This window comes from Mandrillus leucophaeus, unplaced genomic scaffold, assembly GCF_000951045.1.
Source record: "Mandrillus leucophaeus isolate KB7577 unplaced genomic scaffold, Mleu.le_1.0 Scaffold1117, whole genome shotgun sequence".
Classification (NCBI taxonomy): Eukaryota; Metazoa; Chordata; class Mammalia; order Primates; family Cercopithecidae; genus Mandrillus; species Mandrillus leucophaeus.
In genome coordinates, this window is record NW_012099399.1 from 674,342 (window position 1) to 684,430 (window position 10,089).

Consider the following 10,089-nt stretch of genomic DNA (forward strand, 5'->3'; position numbering starts at 1 on the left):
TTACCTCATTTGTTACAGCCTCTCGTTGTCCTGTACTCTTTACTACCTGTTATCCACTGCCAGAAAACTCTTGCTTCTTACGTTCTTTTTCTCTTTTTTGTTGTTGCTGCTGCTGCTGTTGTTTGGTTTTGTTTTAGTTGTTTAAGGTGGGAGGGTAAATGCAATCCTGGTGATCCCATTCTATCCAGAAACAATCTTATTTTTTTATTCACCTTCAGTAGAAGAGGAATGCCTTCATCGCACTTTTAATCTGATTTGAAACAACCTCCTAAGAGGCAGCATTTACCATGATCAAAGACTCACTCTTGACCTTACTCCCAGGCTTATTCCATGCTGTGATACTTCTTCACCAGGATGCTGCTTCGAGCACAGTGAGAAGACACCTTTGATTTCCCTACATTCTATTTTACATTACTTTCCATTTTGCTTTATGTTCACACCTACATTATCTTTTTTAGAGATTCCACAAGTCAAAAGTACATGATATTTAGTCCACCAGATTTATCACTGAATATCTCCATTTGTGTGTGCATTGTATGGGAGGGGGAGTGAATTGTGTATGTAGCTCTACACTCCCACATACCCAGAAAGACACACAGACTTACACACACCTCCAACATAAACAATGGCATACGACATTTTGTGATATTTATCCAGCTATAATGATTTGTCTGCAGATTAACTTTCTCTATTTCTGGATTTGAGTGTGGTCTACATCTCAGTTCACTGTGATCCTTCATGTTCAGCATCACAGTAAGGTTTGTAACTAAGAAACTTAACTCATCTGCTGTTAAATCAGTTATAGTATTTTTCCTGTTTTATTAGAAATACTATCTAATTTTCCAAGTCATCTTGGACTCCCTTCTTTCCTTTCCTTCTCTACAGTCAGCCAATTTCCCTTCTTTTGAAAAGCTTTTTAATGCTTTCCACTTTGAATCTTTCAAAGGCATCTTTGAGTCTAAGAAAGGCATTTTGAAAGGACACACAAGGACACTTACTTTGTGTTTCCCCTCAAAATACCTTTCTTAGGTTTAACAAGATTGCTTTCTTTCCTCATTTGGAAACTTCTGAAATCTTTGTTATGTACAAAATCTTTTACCAACCAGAGGAACTCCTTTATATTAACATAGGCTTCCACAAAAACCTATATGCTCCCTCAAGAAACGCTTTCGATACTATACTTCTATAGAATATAAATATTTCATTTCATGTCTATTTGCTCAGTGTTTGGGAGCCTCTTCGCTTGTATGTCTGTAAGTCACCTACAAATTCATTTACAAATGTCTGAGGATGTAGGTTGTTGCTACTAACATTATTGTGTCTGCCTAGTTCTGAATGCTGTGCTACCACATACAAGAAAGCCCAGAAAGAGTAAAATTGTGAAGCCCTTGATGGTGACAACCCATTCACAGTTGAGTTTTCTCTTGTACATAATTAACACTACAAGAAATAATCTGTTTTAACATGTACAGATTTCTCACAGGAAAAAAAAAAAAAAGACAGATGGAATGGGGAATGCACATGGAAAAATGTGATGGCACAATGAACCTTCCAGCATGCATTTTATGTAATTTACACAAATATGCTCTAATTTTTGAGCCACAATAAAAATAGCATCATTCGAAAATAAAAGTTAAAACTTTGTTGAAAATTATAAGCTTTGATTTAGACATCACATTGTTAGATTTTCCATTATTAAGCATATCATAAGGGCAGCAATCTAAGTATAAACATGCCCCTTTTCACAATTGCACACTTGTTTTAATTGGCACTAATTTCCTTCCAATTTCAGTATCATTTGTTTTCCTTGTGTGGAAAAGCTGAGTGAATTTGCTTTCTGTATCAATACACTGAGGAAAGTAACAAGAGGGCTTTGTTTTGCTTGCAAATAAGAGAAACTGATCCATAATCAATATATGAAATACATTTTGTGAGAAAGCCTCCATCTTGCCCACTTGTTACATATACTGCGTCTGAAACTGGAATAAGGTAATATTATTTTGATATATGCTTTGAGTTTACATTTTCTGTTAGAAATAGGCAGAAATTTGGTCTTTAGATTATGTTTGAAATTAATCCCATGTTTCCCGAGTAGTATGAATTGACAACCATAATATTGTCATTGAACTCTGGTTTTTTTTTTTAATATTGTTTATTCTCATAAAATAATTCCGCTAGCCTTATATACTATGAAGAATTAAAAAGCCAAGGAAATTATATATAGCTTTTTATTTTTTTAATGTCTAATTTTTATATTTTGTAGTGATGGAGTCTCACTATATTGTCCAGGCTGATCTCAAACTCCCAGTTTCAAGCAATCCTCTCCCTTCCCCCAGGCTCCCAGAGTGCTGGGATTACAGGCATAAGCCATCATGCTTGGTCCAATATGTAGCTTTTTGTTGTTGGATGCTGCATGAGGATTTTCTGTCTTAGTTCTAAAAGATCCCAGGCTTTAAAAGTTCAAGATATTGGCTTAAGAAAATGTTAAGAAATATCTTAAAGGTGATAGTCAAGTGATTAGTTTCAATATGTTTTTAAATCATTCTCTTTATAAAATCACATGTGTTTTAAAAACTCCTGCATGAAAGATCCTGGATAGTATCAAAGTGCTAAGAATTAATGGAGTCACTTGAAAGATCCTTACTGTAGAAGAGGCCCACTGACAGGGAGAGTCATGATATTTGGATGGGGTGGGACACACTGCCATGTAATGAGAGCTCTCTCTCCTGAAAAGGAACACTTGTTTTATGTAGCTCTTAAAAGGTTCATTTGAAAATTTCAAACATCTCTGGGGATCAAGTTATAGGGTAAGATATTCCTCAACAGTGAGAAATGTTTCATGCCTCTTTCTTTGGTCATTAAAGACAAAGAGTACAGTTTTGGAAAAATCTCCTACTGTCTCTCCTGACCTACAGGAGTCCCTGCAAGGGGCTTTGGGACATTTTATTCTGTCTCATGGAGATAGACCTAGGGATGTGGGCTCAGTATTGACATCCAGGACTTTAAAACAGTTTGGCAAGATGCTTGGTCTTTACCACAATTTACTCTCTCTTTCCCAGTTGCCCCTGACATAGCTTCTTAAAGAAGGATGTCAATGTCAGAGGCCCAAGATGATGTCTTGCTCTTTCATGGCATCCCAGCGGGTAGCACAATGCTTGTCACACAGGAGGCCCATAACAGACATTTATTCAATAAAGACATAAGTTTATTTGTCTCATGCTGATAATACTAGGTGTCATAAACTGTAAAAATCATTAAGTATATCCACATAATATTTATTGCATCTCTCTATTCCTGGGTCAACCATAAATTTAAGACTGGGAGCGATCTGGATTTTAACAACATTTTCATTAGAATAGTGTAAATGGCTGGAAGCTCTTGAAATTAAAAAGATGTTTATATTTCCATAATTGTTTTACATTGTGTACAGGCTTAAGATAACCAGCCCATTTGTTTCAAGTACCATATTGGTATCACAGCAACTTTCTTTGGAGGAAGTCATAATGAATGGGAAGTTGAAATGGCGATGACCTGAAAAGATAATTTAACAGTGACTGCAATGACTCCTACTGGGAAGACAATGCTAAATTTCAGGCGAAAATATGGACCCTTATGAAGCTCCATATGCTTTCTTTTTCATAAACTTTTTTGGGTTAGAACAATTTTAGACTTACAGAAAAGTTTCAAGGATAGTACAGAGTTTCCACACACCTTGCATCCACTTTCTCCTATTGTTAACATCTTCGTAACAGTATGTTAACATACTGCTATGGTATATTTGTCAATAATTAATTAACCAATATTTATATATGATTGTAAACTAAATTCAACACTGTATTCAGATTTCATTAGTTTTTATGCATAATGGCCTTTTTCTGATCCAGGATCCTGTCGAAGGTATCTATAATTAATCATCATGTCTCATCAGGTTCCTATCAACTGTAAGAGTTTTTCAGGCATTCCTTGATTTTAATAACTTTAACAGTTTTTAAGGGTATTGGTCAGGTATTTTGTAGAATATCCTTCAATTTGAGTTTGTTTGATGTTTTTCTTATAGTTAGACTGGGGTTATGACTTTTTTGAGAGGAAGCTCATAACGGGTGAAGTGTCATTTTCAACACCACAGACCAAGACTATATACTATCAACACAATCTATCACTTATGATACTAACCTTGACCAGCAGTCTGAGACAGTGTTTGTCAGGTTTCTCCACTGTATGGTTACTTTTTTATTTCTCCCCTGTTCTAAAATGTGCTCTTTGGAAGGAAGTCACCAAGGGTAGCCCAGAGTTGAGAGGGAAGTCTTTTTATAAATCATTCTTCTTTAAGGGAGATGAGTCTCTTTCCCCACATTGACTTATTTTCAATCATTTAGTCATATCGTTTGGGTCTATAGACATTTATTTTATCCTTAGGGTAAAATCGGATTCCAGCTTCAGCCATTGGGAACCTTTTATGTTGGCTCCTGTGTCCCTTTGGCATATTCCCATTGTGTCATTTTTGAATACTTCCATAAATTTTGGAACTATGTTATGCTCCAGACTCATCTTGTGTATTTCCTTTCTCATCCCTAAAAACAGACATTTCTCCAGGGATCCCTGGCCTGTTTCCTTATATTGAAGAATGTTTTTAGACATCAAGATCTGAGTGCTAAGTGTGCTTGTTGCTACTGGGGTGTCATTATATATATATTCACCTATTCAAGGACATCTTGGTTGCTTCCAGCTTTTAGCAATTATGAATAATCCACTATAAATATTTGTGTGCTGGTTTTTATATAGGCATAAGTCATGGTAACTCAGTGTTTACTTTTATGAAAAACTGCTAAACTGTCTTCCAAAGTGGCTGTACTATTTTGCATTCCTGAATGAGAGTCCCTATTGTCCTGCATCCTCAACAGCACTTGGTATTGCCAGGTTTTTAGAAGATTTTAGCCATTCTAATAGGTGTATAGAGGGTTTTGACTCAGTCTTTTCAAGCTCAGAGAGTACCTTTAAACATAGATTTTAGACATCACCAAATTATTGCCTGCACTTTATTTTTAAATCATACATTTTAAAATCAAATCAAACATATACATTTATAAGTGGTAGTCATTGAACAGACACTGCCCACATAAAGTTAACTTCAAGAATCCCACTCCCCTACTGCCAACTTCCCAACCCTCTCCCTCTCTCCAGCAATTCCTCCAGCTCACTAAGACTTCTGATCTATTGACCCTATCAATTTTTTTTTTGTCCCTCTAATCCTGCATGTCATTTCTTTTCTTGCTTAAGTCAAATTCCAGGTTCCATCATTATAATTATTCTCTTTTATCCTTCCATGTCTTTTCCACTCTCTCCCTCCTTTGTATTCTCATGGCCAAATTCCCAACTTGACTAAATTCTACTCTCCATCTAATTCCCACTTGCACCAAAACAGCTGAAACTGGTTGGAGAAATCACAAATCATGCTAACTGATGTAACTTTAAGTGGGCCCTTGGTACTAAATAACAATCACATTAATCTCTCTCTTCAATTCATTTTTCTTCTTCTCCCATCTTCTTCTATTTCCTCAAATTTCTAATACTTCTTTATTTATCCTCATTCTCAGATGATAACATTGTTTATTTCATTGAAAAAAGATAAGCCATTAAAAAGGAAATTCCACCTTCCCACCACCAAATTTACAAATCAGTCCATATCTCTACCAACACACATCTATTTTCTATCCCATTGGGATGAATGAACTCTCTGTGCTTTTATCTAATGCCAAATCTTTTTTTTTTTTTTTTTGAGACAGAGGCTGGAGTGCAGTGGCACAATCTTGGCTCACTGCAAACTCCGCCTCCCAGGTTCACACCATTCTCCTGCCTCTACAGGTCCCCGCCACCATGCCTGGCTGATTTTTTTGTATTTTCAGTAGAGATGGGGTTTCACCATGTTAGCCAGGATGGTCTCGATCTCCTGACCTCATGATCCTCCCGCCTCAGCCTCCCAAAGTGCTGGGATTACAGGCGTGAGCCACTGCGCCCGACTCTAATGACGAATCTTTATTTGTACATTAGATTCCTTCCACTCACACTTTTTAAAATGACTTACTCCCTGAAGTTTTTACCTCTCTTATCCCTTTCATCAGTTTTTATCTACATTTATCCATCTTATTTTTCATACCCAGCCATGCTGTAAAATCTCTCATCTTAAAAACAAAAACAAAGCAAACTTTAACTCCATACCCACATTTCCTCCAACAACTACTCAATCTCTGTTGCCCCTTACAGTTAAGTTCCACTAAAGAGTGTTCCCTAGTCACTCCTTTTCCCCATTCGCTCTTAGACCCGCTCCAGTTTACCTTATCCCCTCTTGCCATGTTCATTAATAACACTCACTGTGACCAACCTGATGGTCACTTCTCAGTGCCTATTTACTTGACCTACCCATAGCATTTTACCTAGAGGTCTTACTTCATGAAAGACTAGTTCTTGAACCCTTACTTTCTCTTGGTTTCCTCCTACTTCATGGCCTCTCCTTAATACCCTAGTCATCATTTAATAGTTAATTTGGTGCAATAAATACTTAAGCCACTGTTTTGAAAAGATAAATGAATAATTTCTTTAAATTCCTGACTCTTACTAGGAAACTTGGGCTTAGAGATATCTTTAAGTCACAAAAGTCAGAAATTGTGTTTTCTTATTTTACTCCTAAGAAATAATTCAGGTAATATAAAATGAAAATCAGGTATATTCCCATTTTTTAAAAAAAACATTTTCTGCTGAAAAGTTAATACAAAATGCCACTTTTTTGCCAGAGATCTACCAAGTTTCATTGGGTTCACAAGCCTTCTACTGAACTAAAAACTCTCCAACATGTTTTTTAGAGGCTTGCTTTGAGAACCAAGAAACAAACTTATTTATCAGCTCAGCATTTCAACATCTATTAGTTCACATAAGGCAGATAAAATTTATTCAGCAGTTTTTCCAGCATTTGTAAGAGACGTTGCCAGATAATTTGAGTAATAAACACAGACAGCACTTAAGATTGAATTATTTTAATTGTATTGCTATTTAAATTAAATAATTTCCATATTACACAAATAATTTTTAGCTGTTATAAATAACTGTTATAGATAATTTTTCACTACTATTTTGGTTATTTTGAAAACTTCTCAATCTTTTATTTTATGAAATAAAATGGTCAGCTCCTGGGAAAGGGGTGCAAATATCCATAAAATAATTTTCTGTTACGGATGAGAAAGGAAATAAATTAATGAAAGTAAACTGACGTAAAGAAATTTAATTACAGTTGAAGTCATCAGAATTAACTGATGATGCCATAAAGACAATGAAATGTTATCAAGGGTCAAGGGAAAACTTTTACACATTTATATGTAATAATGTGTATATGATATGAAATATGCATATAATACATATGTATTCACACACACACACACACACACACACATTCACACATTGGACTAAATTACTTACAGACCCTAAGATGATAAATCTATGGACCCCTCTTATTCAATAGCTTATTTCATTAGAAAGTTACTTTTGTATCCTACAGAACTTTATCAAGTTTTTTCTTGTTTGTTTTTTGTTTCTTTAATTCAAGATCAGCCACACACATACATGAAACAAAAGTTTGTGAAAATAGTTTCCCAGAAGTATTTTTGTTTTCTTGACCTCAACAACCAGCTTTAGTTTGTCAGGTAGCTTAGAAAAAAGAACGAACACAGAGAGCAGGGAGGGCAGACCGAGTTTCCTACCCCTCCATTACTAACGGCAAGATCATTCTAAGACATCATTTCTTTCTCTCTAAAATCTGCATGATAATGTCAGCTATACAGATCTATCTCTCAGGAACACAGTGAGAATTAAATGGAGTCATGTTGCTAAAAATTCTTTGTAAATTATAAAACTTCAAGTAAAGAATTACTGTTAAGACTAAGATATCAAACTGACTAAAAAAAATCTCAATTAGACAGAAATGCATTTAGATAGAGAAGGGTATATTTTGCATAGATTATTCATCAAACAACCTTGTTATCAATTATTTTTTGATTAAAAAAAGCAAATCTAGTATTTTGAGCTCTATTCCACTTCTCTGTATTTATAGAGACAATTATGTTGTATTGTGTGACAAGGTATTAGACATAGGGGCTTCGGAGACTCTGAAATCTCTAGATCTCTCCTCATATTGTAGGGAAGTGATGTCTATTCAGCACACTATTCATTGAGTTCTTCAGGAGTGGGAACCATGTCTTGTATCCATAAGCATGCATCTATAGCATAACTTTCAAACTCTCAGCAGGAGCTCACTAAATATGCTTAATTTCCAGATAGAACGGAGTAGAAGGAAAGAGGCATGAGCTGTCAGGAGTTTCAAGATCAAGACTCAGTTTTGTCAGTTATTATGGGTATATGACTTTGATAAGTCACTTCACCTCCCTGGGTGCTCAGTTAAATGAGTATCTGTTAGATGAAGGAATTTAAATATAGTCCCTTCAAACTTTCCACTTTCAATTTTCTATAAACTTAATTCTCATTTATTTTAGATCCCCATTTATCCTTCCTTAATGTTACACTTGCCAGAGAATGCACCAGCCTTGCATGATATTGCCTGTGACATTTAATCCAACAAAATTTCTCGTCCTGATATGGGAAGAGTTTTGTCTGGAAATATAACTGTATGCTATTGTCTTCCTTGTGCTTCAGAAATATGTAATCTGTTATTTAAGAAATGTGATTTACTGTGGTTTTTGCAAAGAGACAGTATTCAGGGAAAATTCAATTGTTAGCACATACACGACTTAATTAAGGAAACTTTGCCATTTAAGTCAATAGTGTTTAAACTTTACCCGATTATTAGACTTATATGGTAGTCTGTTGCTTGGAATGTTTCTCCATTTACAGTAATACTATTTGACTTTGAAGTCAGACCAAGGATCTGAATTGTGCCATATGCCAGACTGTTGATTCCAAAGTAGCCATTTTTAATCACAGTGGTTTTCACCATTCTCTGTTGTTAGGGGAGAGAAACATTTTTAAATAAATGATGACATATACAGAAATGTACAATAAAAAGTAATTTGGGGAACTGTCAATATTTTGAAACACTTATTTTTAAGATCTCTTGGTACATAGTTTTCTTCAGAAAAATGAACTATTATGTCACAAATACTGAATGCCTAAACTTACGTCACTGAACGTGTATTGGACATAAAGTACTCCCTTCTTTCAATAGAATCTACAAAACAAACATTAACTTCAGAAAATAAAGGTCAATGTTATCTTTTTTTTTTTAGTTTAGATTTTGATCAATGAAGCTCCAAGCCCACAAGTTGTCCTAGGTTGTTTACTTAGAATCCTCTGGGGGAAACTTTTTTTAATTGATTAATCACTGGCCTCCAACTTACATTTTTCAAGATGTTCTTTGGAAAATAAAAACTAAAGTTAATCTGGTGAAGTAGACCTCATCACCTTACCATGCCTTCCACTTTTTCCTCATTTCTTCATTCATTTTATATGGAAAAATAAGAGACAAGGAACTTTGTTTTAAACATGTTTCCAACACTTTCATTTAGCAAGGAGGGATATGGTATAATGTTATTGTGGACAACTTCCTCCTGAATCTCTCTATGTTGTCCATATTTGCAAACACAAAATCATAGACAGACATAGGCATCTCTCTCTTCCACTGCTAATATTCTTCTGATTTCAATTCTTGCCTCTAAAATTCAGAAACAATCTCTTGCAAGTGTTAGATATTTAATCAGTTTATCCTGAGATAATTCGCTGAGAGAAAAGAAAATAAAGAAAACTAAAAGGGACATAAAAGAGTTGTAGTTATCATGAAAATCCAGGCCCTGGCAGGGGGCTTCTGTACCTTCCCTTAATTTCCCTTAATTTCTATCTGGAAGCAACCAGCCATATTATCTATATGTAAGATTAGGAGAATATCATCCTATTTGGCTTCACATTCTGTTATTCTATCTTTTCATCTTTTTTATTAAAATGATTCTTCTTCTTGCCTGTCTTACTGATGAAAGAGAGACAAGAAAATAAAGACAGATGTGATCTAAATGTGGAGAAAGAAGAAATGTGCTG